Raw genomic sequence first — 15,095 nt, 5'->3', positions numbered from 1 at the left:
TCCATCACAACAATTTATTTAACATTTACTTTTCTTTTTGTTACCTGCCTCAGTTTTAGCTGGGCATTCTGGATTACAGAACAGGGTAGCAACAGCAGCAGGTTGGTGCTGCATGCATTTTATACCCAGCAAAAAGAATCAGCCCCTTATTCCTCCTAAAGCTTAGCCAATGGCAGGAGGAAGAGCTGGAGAAACCTCTCCCTTCTCACCTTCCCTTTCCCTTCCCAGGTATGCTCTCTATGAATTCTGGGCAGGAGTGGGGATGGGAAAGCTCCAGAGCAGCTGAGCCTGCCCTTCCCCAGCTCTTTCCAGAACCCCAAAGGTGGTTTGTTTCCTGTGGTATTATCAAACATCTCCCTACTAAGACAGGGGAGGGCTAGCATTATATTTTCTTCCTCATCCAAGATGGGCTAGAATTTTGTATCTAAAGTTTTCAGCTGCTCATGACACTAATTTATCTGCAATATTGTCATGATATAGTCCTGCGTATAGTATAGTCCCAAAAAGCAGTCTAGGTCATGTTTGGTTTTTCTTATTGCTGTTTTCATTTTAACACACTTTAATACCTCATCCATCCCTCTGTCTTCATTCATTCAAGTCCTCCATTTTAATAGACATTTTGGGTGAGAAATTCACCCAATTGCCAAGAGTCCATGAAGGCCTTATGAACCATTTAAGCATTTATCACCTAATCATTAGTTACTTTGCCATTGATTTATGGTTGACCAGGATTTGGCCCTTAACACAGAACAAAGTATTGCATAGGGCATTGGAACAATGATGAACTTCTCCCTTTGTGTATTTCTTCATTGTACAAAATGTCTTCATTGCTGCCTCCTGTGGGCTTTTACTATTTTACATTGATGTCTATCTCATTCCTGTGACACAAAGCTGTATTCTTTCTCGTCCCCTAACAAATAGCATTTATGCCATTTCCTTTGTATATTATTAATCTACTATATAGTGTTCTAACTAGAGCCTCCAAGTCCTGCATAAAAAATAAAGAGGAAAACTGAGCAATCATTTTTGGCCTCTATCGCGGACGTGAAAATTCAAGCACAAGAGGATATTTTTACCCAAACTGCTCCGATGCTGCCATAGAATTTATTGCAGATTCACTTATAGGTGCAGTTCATAAGGTGTCAGGTTTTTATCTTCATAGTTTGGGTTCTGTGTGCTTTGAGATTGCTAGTGTGCCTTTTTGTTCTAACCTGTCATTTGAAATCAGCTGGGATATATCATGCAGCAGCCCCTATAATTGTTTGTCTAATTGATGGAGGCAGCCTGCTCTTAATGGAGAGTTCTCAACTCTGGAACTTGGTCCCATACTTGATCCAACAGAGTCCAAGTTTGTTGCATGGTTCATCCATTTCCCCAGGCTTTTGATGAGAGGGTTATTTAAGGGAGAGGGGCCTTAGGGCTTCTTGATTTGATGGGGGACTTCATTTGTTTGCATTGGCTAATATGGGGTAAGCAGATGTTTAACGCTTATTTATTAATGTAATTTATTTTGGATCTGCCTAGATAGTGTTCAGTTACAATGTGAAAAAATAAATAAAACTATATAAGTAAATGCTTGTTACAGTTCAGGCCAGTTATTATGTCATGCCCTTTTGTTTGTTTTTTTAATTGAGGATGCTCAGACTTCTAATAGCTTTAAGATAGGAGGAGGGGTCTCTCACTTGGCTCATACTCATGCTTAGTTGCATTCAAATCCACATTTTGAAGGAAGAATCCAAAATGAACACACATTTCATATCAAATAATACATTCATCACTGAGCACAGTCTAGAATACATTGTGTACATAATTCCTGTAAAGACTGGTTTGTAAAGCACTGTGCTTATAGAGAACAAACTCCCCTGGGAAGTTAGGCCCTAATCCAACAATGTGTTTATGTACATGCTTAACTTTTAGCATATTAGTAGTTTCACTGACATTAACAGGACTACTCACTCTTAAAGTTAACCATGTTCTTTAGTGCTTGTTGGATCAGGGCCTGAACCACATTGACTTTTGGAAATTAATGAGGATCCTGCAGTGCTAAGGGCTGGCTTTATGCTGGTGGCTGATTATTTTGAATTAGTGAAATGACAAGCATCTGGTTCAATAAATTTGTTGGGACAACCTGTCGTTCTTTCGTATTTTTCTGGTTTTAATTCTCTGGTTTATGTGAATATGTACATCACTTTGCTCAAACACATCAATCTCTTGTTACCAGTAGAACTGGTCAGAAAACAATTTTTTGTTTTCATGTGAAAAATTTCAAAAAAAAATCTTTACTCAAAAGTTTTCAGGTGAAAAATTTCACTTTTCCCATGGGAAGTTTCATATCTATTCAAAACAAACAAACAAAAAGTTTCTGTTTCGACTTAAAAAGTCATTTTGTTTTGACTTTAATCATTTCAAATCAACATTTCAACTTAAAGTATTGTTTCATTTAGTTTTTATTTAAAACTGAAAATTCAAAATGAAACGACACTTCAAATTGAAGTAAACATTTTTGTTTTGCTTCAGGAGGGCAGCTTGTTGGATCAGTGATGTGCTTGTTTGGAACAGTGGATGTGGTCCAGACACTTTGCTATTCCTTGGCCAGATCAAGAGATGTGAGGTGGTCACATGTAGTCTGTAGTTGTTTTTGCCATTTTAGGCGTTATTGAGGTGTGTTAACCATAATTTGCCGGCTGGGAGTTCCAGGTAGTCATCAGCATATTTAAGTTCTTGTTCTGTGATTATATCTTGACAAATAGCTGGTGGTTTCACGTTTACTAATGCAGAAAGCCACAGAGGAGGCATTGATTTTAAAGTTCCCATGATGATTCGCATGGCCTGATCCAGCTGCCTATTCTCAAGCTGGGGATGGAAGATGATGACCTTCACCTGTTCCACCCTGTTAAGTAGGAAACCATGACTAAAGTCATCAGACCGATGACCAAACACTGACTGTTGACCTCTCAGTCAAAAGAGCAACAACATAAGCCTACCTTTTCAGAATTTGACAGTGTTATCTTCAAAGAAACTCAATTTGCTGGACAATTGTGATAATACATAAGGCAATGTTATCTGGGTCTCAGAGACCCCCCCAAAACCTTTTTAGTGCATTTTTAAAAGCAAAAACCACTGAAACTATGATGATAAAAACAATGCTGAAAGATTCATATCATCATATCATAACTGCTGCCTCAAAATAAAAACAAGCTGATGCTGGAACACCTGCATAGAAAGAAACCTGAAAGAAAGAGGCAGTAGTTTGCATATCATGTTTTATTTAAATTTTTTAAAGTATTTGGGGTCCAAGAGACCCCCAAAGATCTTGGATGTATAGTACTTTCATTTTCCCCTTTGACTAATGCCGAGGGATCTAAATGACTCCCATATAAAAACCACAACAGGTAGGATGATAAAATCAATGAGGAGGGAGATTGACGTCTAATTTGAGAATATATAATTTTCATCCACACGTTGAGCTTTTTGAGAGACCCTAGTTTCTATGATAGTCAAATCTCGGAAGTCTGTGGTGGCATGGGCAGATGCGAATGTGGAGCTATGCATCCACCAAGTCTAGATTTAGAATGTTTCTGCCTCCCTGTGTGTGCTTCTGAACAACAAAGAAAATGGAATAGGATCCTGAAAACTTTCCTTCTGAGGGAACTCCTTTTATATATCCTACATCCAGAAGATGGAAGATTTTGTTCCATATCAATTTGTGTTGGTGGAATCAGTGGAGAGGGGGGACTGGATGAAGAAGGGATGGAGTGGAGCCAGTATCTCAAGGAAGATTCAGTTCTGGGCAGGTACATATCTACTTGTTATCAGAATGGGCTCTTGTGGGACCACCTCTGTTGGGTGTCATGGCCCTGGCTGAAAACCTTAATGTGCCCACTGAAGCATCTATCACAAATGCTGTTGCCAGGGAAATTTTCTTGAGAATGGAGCTGAAGTTCGTGTGATCCTATCCTTCAGTGCTCTGAGGTCTTCCGTCCAGGACAATGAAGCACTCGCAAAGTATACAGCTGTGAGAGATGTGGCTGAGGATACCTCAAAGTCCCTTCTAAGGGTGGCCTCCACTTTTCTCTCTGGAGAGTCCTTAGGAGAGAATTCTCCCGTCATATGGAATAACAATTGCCCTTGCTAAGGATGCTGCTGTGGCATCCATCTTTGGAACCTCAGTAATAGAATTTTTTGGCTCTTGCATTTTATAAAATCTAAGATCATATCTATTAATGTGTGGGTTTTTTCCACTTCTCTCTAATCAAGTCCTTAAAGAGGATTGAAAGGGAATTGCAACCTCCAGAGAGGATTTTGAAGGAAGGTATTTATTTTGAGGCTTGTCCTCAGGAGCCAGCTCAGGTTAAATCTGAGTCGTGGACACAACCATGTGCAGTCATGCACATGACCTCAAACGTCTTTGGGGGAAAATTTTTTCATGCATTTTCCCAGAGTCCTGCTCTGCTTCAGAGCCCAAGAGTTCTCCTTCTTCAGTAGAGGAGGAGGAGGCTGAGTCAGACCACAAGTGTCTTCTGGATATTTCTTTGTGTGTACTTTCATTTTTTGTTCTTCCTGGGCTTTTTTGATTTTTTGGCACGCTTTGTGGGCAAGGCTACCCAGAACACCTCTCTTGCAGCTTGATTTATGCAAAGCCTAAAGCCTGCCACAGAGTTCTCTCTCTGAGTCTTCCTCGTTGGAATCCCACTTGTCCCTGGTAGGGGGATGGGTTCTCATTACTGGAGTTCTCTGATTTGGATTGGCAGGGAATGGGCTCTTTCTGATCCTGGCATTTTCTCCTCAGGTAATCGAGGACCCAGTTCAGGACTTGCAGGAGGATCAGTATCTTATCTTTGCAGTCCTGTTTTACCTCAGGACTTACTCCCTGAGCAGGCTGGATGAAGTCCTTCTTGTTTTTACAGTCTCTGTCTGTTCTACTCTGTCTCTCTTGGTCGGGCTTCTCAGTGGTGGAATTGCAGCTCCTTGGGTGGGCAGGAGACCCAATACGCCCATCCAGCTCAGAGCCTCATGCCCTAGCACAGTTAAGGTTGGCCATCTGGGAATAGGCTAATCATAATTCACCTTCTGCCAAGCCTGAAACAGCCGCCTTGCATTTAGAGGACCTTTTGGATTTTGCCTTGTGCTTGTGTGACTGCTCTGCCATGCATGAGAAGGGACAGAGGAGCCCAGGGGGGAAGTGCTACAATAGAGGCTCTGGATAGCTGTGACCACTGTGCTGCTCAGCCCCTGGACTAGGAGAAGGCAAGGAGGCTTGAAGGAAAAAAAAAATGCTCAAACTACCTAAAAAATGGCCAATAAAGTGAAAAGAAAGTGGATGGGAGTGAAGGAAGTCACCACTGTTTGCCATAGAGGGAAAGAGGGAGAAGGGGCATGGCCAACACGAGCTGTGCTGCACCTTTGAACAACCTCTGGAAGCTGCAGAGAGCAGAGCAGCCCCAGGCATAACAGAATTGTGGGAGACACTGGGCTGCAGAATTGACATTTTTCTGCAATAAGCATATGGGTTAAACTAAACTGCATTAAAACTTTCTGCACAAAAATTTTGACCAACTCTAACAACCACCTCTACTATGCTGTTAATTGTCATGCAATGCCTGGCAATATTATTTGTGTTCTAAGCACTCCACTTTAATCAAACTTTATTTTGTCTTCTTTTATTTACAACATGCATGAATAACTGGTTTTTAGAAGAAAGGCTCAAAGACAATTGCAAAAATGCAAACACACTGAAGAAACATTGATATTTAAAAAAGATTACAATAGCTTCTCCATAATGTATTTTAATTGTTTTTCAGAATCAAACAGGGAATAAAAAAGTTAAACTATATAGTGTATTATAGTCCATTGGCCAGTCATCAAAGTCACCAAATAAATTCAGGAATCAGTTAATGTACTAAACAGAACTAAGGGAAGTGGGCATAAATTAACTAAGCATCTGTATTTTGCTTTCACTTCAAACCATACTACTAGAGCTGCAAGATCTTGGCGGGGAAACCGCATGGCAATCCACATTTCCCCCAAAAGCTCTCCAAGCTCAAGGGTCTAGGGATAGCTTAATTAAAGCTACTTGCTATTGTTTTCACATATGCCTCAATTTTGGTTCAACAAGTTCTGTCTCAATGATGTGTCAAAGGCTTTAGCAGGCATATTTTAAACAGCTCTAAATATAATAATTGAAATTTATATAGCACCTCCCTTCCCAAAGGAACCTGGAACACTTTACAAATCTATAGCACTGATTGTGATGTGTCCTTACAAAGGCAAAATTCCTGTTATCTTCAATGGGAGTTTTGGCTGTGTAAGGACTGCAGGGATTGGCCATAGATACATATAAGGAAAGATAAAAGTGTGACAAAATTAGAAGTAACTGAAAACAGTGCTTTAGAATAAAATGCCTTAACTGAGGCATTGCTTCCACCTTAATGAAGGTAATATGGTTATGCATAGCTGCAACAGTAGTGAAACAAATGAAATTATATTCAAATAGTGCTTATCAACTACAAGGCGTAGAGGTTTTCAGGTTAAAAATGTTACTGAGAGAGAGAGAGAAAGAGAGAGAATGAAAAGAATTTACAACAGTAGCCTCAATCTTTATGATTCATCAAGACTGATCTGTGTTTGTCACTTTTTTGAGTTGAAAAGAGAGAAGCTAAATATCTAGGCCAGATTTATCAACTCTACATAACGTCAGCAAGCATTATTAATTACTGTTGTAATCTGATTCACCCAATTCATTAATTCTAGAGTCTGCCAGCTGAGATTTGATTACAAGACTTTTCTCTTTTGAATGTATTTAAAAGTTCATTAATTTCTGCTGTTTTTTCTGGGAGTTGCGAAGTTCCATTTGTCATCTCTTTGTTTTGTTGGTGTTACTGTTTAGGTGCTGCAGATTAACATTAGAAAACCAGAAGTGGAGATTTTAAAATATACATGTCATCTAGCATCTTTTCCACATACCATACATATTCCTGAATATTGATTGGTTGTGATAATGAAACACTTTTTCAAAATTCAAAAATCTATAACAACCTTTACCCATAACAGCCAGGCCCACAAGTGCATTATAGTGTCTGTCTACACTTTTCACCCACAACTGGGGAATACAATCACTTCTGAGATAAAATAATACCAGTGAGTCTGACAGTATACAAAAATGGGCTCCAATTACAAAAAGAAAAACAAACAAACAGCAATTTTTCAACAAAATAAACACTTTTCAAAACGTCAAGTACAAAATTCCTAACCCCCCATGCAGCTCTAACCTCCATCAAACCCCATTATCTGCAGCAGCCCATGGAAACAGATGTGCCTAGAAACATGTGCTGAAGATCAGCATACCAAGGCTAATTTGGATCATGGGTGGAGGAACTTGAACCTCCTTTACTTTAAATAAAAGGGGAATCCATCCCGAGCACCCTTTTGAGTGTAACTGTGACATTATGGCATAGGAGAAGCAGTCTCTAAAATAGGAAGGGCCCAAGATGTTTTGGGCTATATAGGTCAAAAATAGCATCTTGAACCAATAAGCACAGACCACGGAGCACTGGGGTTACTCACTAAGCAGGCTGCAGCATTTTGCACCCCTTGTAATGCAATGTAGAGTGCAATGCAGTGGTCCAGTTTCAAAGAAACAAAGGTTCATGATCTGCATCTGAAAGAAACAGTCCGTCTCCAGGCACAGATAATGTAAAAGGATTCCAGGACATAGCCAATAGCCAATATCATGAGCAGCTGAGGATCCAATACAATACAAACCCGGATCATGCACCCAAGTAACAAATGGGAAGCAAACACTCTCAGTGAAAGATGGACATATCAACCATGCCATATCTTTGGTGCTTCCCCCAACCTACCCCAACCACTACTGTTTTAGTCATAGCTAGATTGAGTTTCCGCCAGCAAGTTCTCCTCCAGACTCTGGAATAGGCATAAAATAGCAGTGGCTGATAAATGGTGATTTAGAGAGGCATGGCACCAGCATACTGAAAACACTGCAGGCCATACCTCCAAACTAAGGGCTGTCTACATGGGAAAATTTACTGACATAACTTTACAGGTGCCAGTATAACTATCCATGGGGACACTCTTATGAGTGCTTTTTTTCTGATTTAATTTATGTCACTTTGAAAGCAGTATAAACTAAGTCCTGGTCTACATTTAAAATTTAAGTGACTTAGTTATATTGTTCAGGGGTTTGAAAAATTCACACTCCTGAGCACTGTAGTTAAGCTGACCTAACTCTCCAGTGCAGATGCAACTTGGACAATGGAAGAGCTAGCTACCACTCCTTGGGGAGGTGGATTACTTACATTGATGGAAAAATCCCTTCTGTTGATGTAGAAAGCATTTACACTATGGTGTTGCAATACTGTAGCTATGCCACTGTACTGTAGACATGGCCTAAAGCAGAAAAAGGCACTCTCATTCTGGGATAAGTATGTCTTCATGGGGAGCTATCCCTACATAGCTAAGCTGATATAAATATATTGCTATAGCTCTTTTGGTAAATTTTCCCTGTAGACAAGCCCTAGCCTTCCTAGCAGTCCCATATAAATATTGAACAGGATGGGAGACGAGATGTAATCCTTGTGGCATTCTACACAATAGAGAGAAGGGGGAGCAATAGTCCCATAGCATTCTCTAGCAAAGGACAGGGAGTGAAGAAAAAATATATCTGCTTGAAATTACATGGGAAATGTAGGTAGTTCAGCAACTAACTTTCTGGGCTGGAATTTAGCCTCAAGACACGAAAGCTAACAATGGCCCTTATTCTTGTGAAGCGTGCCATCATCCAATGACCACATGCGATCAAGAACTCACCGTTACTTCTCATCAAATGATAACATCTCCAAGGATCATTCTTTCTCTATTTGACCCAAAGAGAAGTGTTCCATCTGCTCATTCAATTGCAATGTTTCTTGATGCACCCGTATTTTCATTAAGATCTTCATCCAATAACTGACCAAACCACACTTGTTTAGGACCAAGATATGTTTAAGTAATCCAAGGAGGTATGACAAGCTAGTTATTTTAGGAAGTTAAAAAATTATCTGAGTAACTTCACCACTGATGTTGATGTTTCTTTCATTTTTACTGAAATTAATGAAGTGTCACATTCTCTTTGTATGCATGCTGGTATGACCTTTTATGGGCTGTGATCCTAGGATAGAGAACTCTCTTCCTTGTTTGTTCCTATTGGCAGATGGTACATCTGTTTTTAAAGCAAGGTTTTAGATTTTTTTGTCTTGTGGATTATCCTAGTTCAAATGGTTTTTGGTTTTGTTTTATTTTTTGCTTTAGAGGGATTTTTATGTGGATTGCAAATCCCTGGGATCACTGCATAAAGGGCACTATTTAGAAAAGTAGATTATACTGGGGAACAAACTCTCAGACAGTTAACTTTTTTTTAATTGATGACAGAACTACATACAAGTTGGGCCCTTTTTAGAGCTGGATGAATATTAAAATATTTTGAGTGAATACTAATATGAATTTTTAAATCAATTTACGCAGGCTGTCCCTTTTGTGTTCTCTACATTCTCTCTCTCCATCTGGATATTTTACTGAACAAATTTACTGTCTGGAATGTTTGTGGTAACTGAGTTTTAAGTGAATATTGAAGAACTGGCATCTGTAAATACAACCAAAACTAAGAGTAAAAAGAGGATTGTGCATTAACGATGGCTCTTTGAGATGTGTCCCCCTATGGGTGCTCCACTGTAGGTGTATCTGTGCTCCTGCACCTCTAATCAGAGATTTTAGGTAGCAGCGTCCATTCAGCCTGCACATGCGCTCTCCCTCTCTCGTGGTCTGCCTCAAGGCTATCAAACTGTGCGGGCAACCCCCCCTTCATTCCTTCTCTACTGCAGAGCCCCTTATGGAGAACTTGGAAGTAGAGGTGAGGAGGGCAGGTTGTGGAACACCTATAGGGACACATATCTTGAAGAACCATCCTTACTGCACAAGATGAATAACTTCCTCTTCTTCTTCAAGTAGTGTCCCTAGGTGATTTCAGAACAGTATCCCCCATGGAGTGCTGGGAGTGAAGTCTGTTACTACAGAGTGTACTGTGGAACTGAAGATGGCATAGGAGGCTGAATCTCCAGTGATCATAATGTTCTGCGAAAGTGTGGGCAGAGGTCCAAGGTCCAAGTTGCTGCTCTGCAGATTTCCACAATAGGGACACCTTTAAGTAATGTTACCGAGGTAGAATTTGACCTCATGGAGCATGTAGGGACTCCAGATGAAGGCAACAGGTTGCACTCTTAATAATAATGATTAATGCAACTTGAGACTCATTTGGATAGTCTTTGAGTCGATATCACGGAGCCTTTGGATCTTTCTGTGAACAAAAGAAACAAAACCAATGACATAGATATTCCAGGCCTAAGGTTGTTGAGAAGGAACTGAGTGGGGTTTGCTCAAGCAATGCTAGATAGCCTCGAGGCAGGCCACAAGCGAGGGAGAGCATATGTGTGGGCTGAATAGACAATTCTATCTACAATCTCCAGTTAGAGGCACAGGGGCACAGATATACCCACAGTGGAGCACCCATAGGGACACTACTTGAAGAAGAACTAATACTTATTGAATAACAAATACAAGCAAGAACATTGTAAACTGTTCACAATTTGAAAAATAAAAAATGTGAAATTCATCTGTGATTTGCTGTGAATTACGTACTCAGCTCTAGTTATTGATGTTTCTCTTTATTCCTTCAGACCACATAGAACTGCTTTGATAGGTGAGATCTATACAGAAAGATTTCCCAAACTCTGTTTAGTCAGCATTACAGTTGGTTGTTTTGAAATGCTTCAACAGTTGCATTCAAAACCTTTTGCTGATATTTTCTCCCTTTCAGTAGCCTTTGATTGTTAAAATTTAAGAACTCAGAGTTAAAGCAAATGGTGTTCCACCAGGCACAAACCAGTTCCACATGAAATGAGGATAGTGAACCTATAGTATGGGTGAAGATAGAATGACATATTACTAACAGTGGAAATCCAGGACCTCATCTCCTGAAAACTCAGAAAGATTTACGCCTTTCTAATCCAATCATATTTCACTCCTCCAAAATACAGAATGAAGTCTGCAGAGGAACATCCAAGGAAATTCTTTGGAACCGACATATGGGAAAATTCTTTAGTAAAGAATAAAAGGTCAAATATTGTCTTGGGACAACTGGATAAAAAAAAAAGAAGAACCAGGTTCTCAGACCTTTGTGATAATGGTCATTTTATTAGATTTGCAGAATTGCAAGGAAGGGAAAAAAAAATAAACAGCAGCCAAGGATACATAAAGAATATTCTAGCACAATAGTTATAGCTAATGGGTTAAAATCACTGAAGTCCATGGAGTTATGAAGCATGTGAAGGAATTTGGTCTAATGTATTAAATTTTAAAAAGCAGCACATTTTCAAGAGATGTTTCTCAGTAAAACATAGATCTAAACTACACACAGCCTTGAAAATACAAAGGGCCCAACCATGCATTCTCTGGCCAACAAACACTCCCACTAACTTCAGTGGAATGCAGAAACAGGTCCATACTTTCTTTCTAAATGCTTTAGTTTCTCAAACTATGAGACACTGATCCTTTTCAAGGCAGTCTACACCGAAGCCAGAGGAAATAGAAGAAAAAAAGAATGCTTCTATTTTCTTCAAATCTTTGCAAAACTAGGACCTAATAGAGACTAAATATGGTTACTTAGTAGATGGTGTTTTCATTACTGAACCCCAAGGGTAAGATGAGGCAGGCAAATAAATCATGAAGCTATCCCTCTCTGTGGATTTGAAAACATAATTCTAAACTGCACCATGAAAAGCAAACTGTTTATAGTTTTCGTGCCAAGCTACTTAGGGTGGGGCACTGACATTTTCAATATTAAACAGTACAATAATTAGAACATATAATTAAAATACATGGCAATAAAGGCTGAGATTTCTGAATGAGCCTAAGGAGGCTAGGTGCCCAAATTATTTTGAAGGTCAATGGTATTTTGGGTGCCTGACTTCTCTGAAAATCTGAGCCTGAAATAAACATAACTGAAAAAATGTCTTCCCTAAAGATGGATCTTTGCTAACTCTTCCCCAAACCATTCTTTAAACATTTCAGAGGAGACCTAACTATTTGTTTAGGGAGGACAGTTGTAACAAAGCATGGGAAACCCTGTTCTAAAGAGTATGGAAAGGTGCTCTATATTGAAAATTCACATGGGATGGAAAGGAGACTAGGATTTACATTCTCAGTTGAAGACTGGACCAGGAGATTGTGAAAGAGTTATATTGCCATTGGAGAGGCCAGTTTGTAACATACATGGCCCATAATATTCCTTAAATTATTGCACCCAAGTGCATATGTATAGACTAGTGTCAAGAGGCTGTAATCAGAATCAGAAAGGAAGGACATGCTAGAATGACATTCTGCTTATCATTAACAGAATGATTAAATGATTTACTCTCTCTACAACATCAATTTTTCTTAATTAGAATCTATCCCTATTGCACTGTGAAACTGATCTTTTGAGGTCTAATGGTAGAAAAATGTATATTAAGACAACAAAAAGGTTCACTGAGGCCATTATTAGCTTAGTCCTTGATGTTAGTTAGTTTTTTAAAATGTATGGAAAAAGTGCTAGAATGCAAAATGGAGGAATTTAAAAGGATATGGAGTCTTCTAAGCTATATCAGAAAAGACTGATCATGATAAAACTGTGGAGGAGAAACAGATGTGTGCTGTGGAAGTCTCTGAGCAATAGAGCAAAAGAATATGTCATCTTTTCATCTATTTTCTTGCTCTCTTTCTCCTCTTTAGTGTTATGATTGTATTTTCCTCAATGTCTGTATACAATAAGAAATAGAAGTGGTTTATACCCTCAAAGATACTTTAATCTTTAAAAAAAATTAATTTTAAAGAAAAGATAAGAACTGGTCTATTAGTATTTCAGAGGAATTGCATCATCAAGGAGCACCTGTTTAGTCTTTTGTATCAGATGTAAATTTCTTACAGAATAAAATGTAGGCAATTGAAATGATCATGTTTCCCTCAGTCTCAAAGATAAACATGCCAAGAAACCTGGACAATATATTTATGACTGAGTCTTTTAATGCAACTTAAAGTTCCCTTTGTCTCTGAAGCAAATCTTTCGCTAGTACTTCAAGGTTTACAGGCAATTTTCAAGATGTCGCTTTTCAAGAGTCATGACAAGAAACTGAAGGTTCTGGTAAGTATTCCCAGCATGCAATATGTTAAAACCTCAGGTCTCCAACCAGCCTTTTATCATAAAGTTGGTCTCAAAAATAACTATTATCCTAGATAAAAGACACAGACTTCATCTTATAGGGCCTAAGCCAAAGCATATTGAATTCATGAAAAGATTCTGATTGACTTTGATGGGAAATGGATCAGGCCTGCATTTGTGAAAGACAGGTCCTATTCCCACCTTCATTTATATACATTTTATGCACAGTTTTTCATAGTCAGTTTGCCATGCAACATGGCAGCATAACATAGTTCAGCAGGCGGAGCTGGATGATAACATTTAACAAGATCAGATCATCACATCAGCTGTACACACATCTTCATTAACTTTGTGAGTTGTATGTGCACAACTGATGGGGTGACTGGGGCACTGAATCGTAATTTCTGCCACAAATCCATTTAGCACCTTTGGGCATTTTATTTAGAGAGCAACTCTGCAAAGTTTTGACTATCCTCAACTCCCCCAGTTTTCTTAGCCAGACTTAAGATCTTAACTTCTCTGTTCCTCTGTTTCCCCAGAGGATAATACAGAGGAATCTGTGGACAGGCAACCATCCCATTTCAGCAGGTTCACTCATTTTTGTTGTTCTCATACCACTTTTTCCTCTCTTTCCTTCTTATTTTTGTTTTTCTTCTTTTAAATGTAGCATTGTATCAACTTCCTTCCTGCCCAACTCCTCAGCTGGTTGCGTTTATGTCTATACTAATGAACTCATTCTTGGATATTAATTGATTCCTCCCACAAGATGTGTTCCTTCTTGTAAGTTAAACTATGTTCCCAGTCCCCTTTTCATCTGGGTGGGTCTATCATACTACACATGTGAGCTTTATTTGTATCCCTGCTCTTGAAATACAGAAGTCTTTTACAAATACATCTTTTATATAGAAGCCATGAAAATGATATTCAAACAAAATATGTTTTCCTTTCCCTCTTTCTATCACCTAGAAAAATGGGATTCTATGCCTTTTAATTTCCTCTGCATGGGCATGGGAGAGATTTTCCAGGGAGGTCTACATCAAAGAACTCTGGTGTGCTGATATTTCCAAGAATATGGCACAGATATTTCTACTGACTGTTACCACAGGAGGAAAAGAAAAATGTGGTGTCATTCTTCCTTTTCAAGAAGCCATGATCCTCCCTTTCCAGTCCTGCTGTGTTACAAGGTAGTCCACTTCCTGCATATAACATTTAAAGTCTGTTGGGGAAGGGGTGCTTTTCCTTTTTCTCATACAACACTTTAATCTTTCCTTAGGGTATCCTGTCTATAGTAATCTTACATCTGTCAGATCCTAACAGAGAGAGGATTGCTATATTTGGAGAGGAATGGGCAGAACAAATTTCCAACTTTTCTGCCATGAAGGATAAAACCTTCCTTTTTCTAGTGAAGCACAATTAAGAAATTCATGCTTTGTCCTAATCTGAAACAGTATTGCCTAAAGGTCCCAAATGCAGAACTGAGAATAGGAGACAACCTTTGGTGCATTAAGAACTGTAGCTTATTTACATGCTTGGTGAGGCTGTTTAAGATCACTGTTTACTGTTAAGTAGTAGTCCTTAAGTGATTATTGAAAGATATGTTAAATGTAAGGCTTCTAAATACTTTCCTTTTGTTAAAAAAAAATTTAAAAAATCTTTCAAGATAGACAGATGCAAAGACATAATGATTGCCATATGTCAAAAGGATTTCATGATTAAAAAATAAACTTGAACAATGGCTTTCTAAGTTCCCATAAAACAAACACTTTTATAATTTCCTGAGGTTTTTCTTGCCAGGGAAGGCTTTATCATTGGAAAATAGTGATTCTTGACCTTCCTGTATATCTCATAG

The sequence above is a fragment of the Emydura macquarii genome, unplaced genomic scaffold (assembly GCF_026122565.2).
Source record: "Emydura macquarii macquarii isolate MOO-44397 ecotype Brisbane River unplaced genomic scaffold, CSIRO-AGI_Emac_v2 contig_968, whole genome shotgun sequence".
Classification (NCBI taxonomy): domain Eukaryota; kingdom Metazoa; phylum Chordata; order Testudines; family Chelidae; genus Emydura; species Emydura macquarii.
This window is presented reverse-complemented; position numbering follows the sequence as displayed.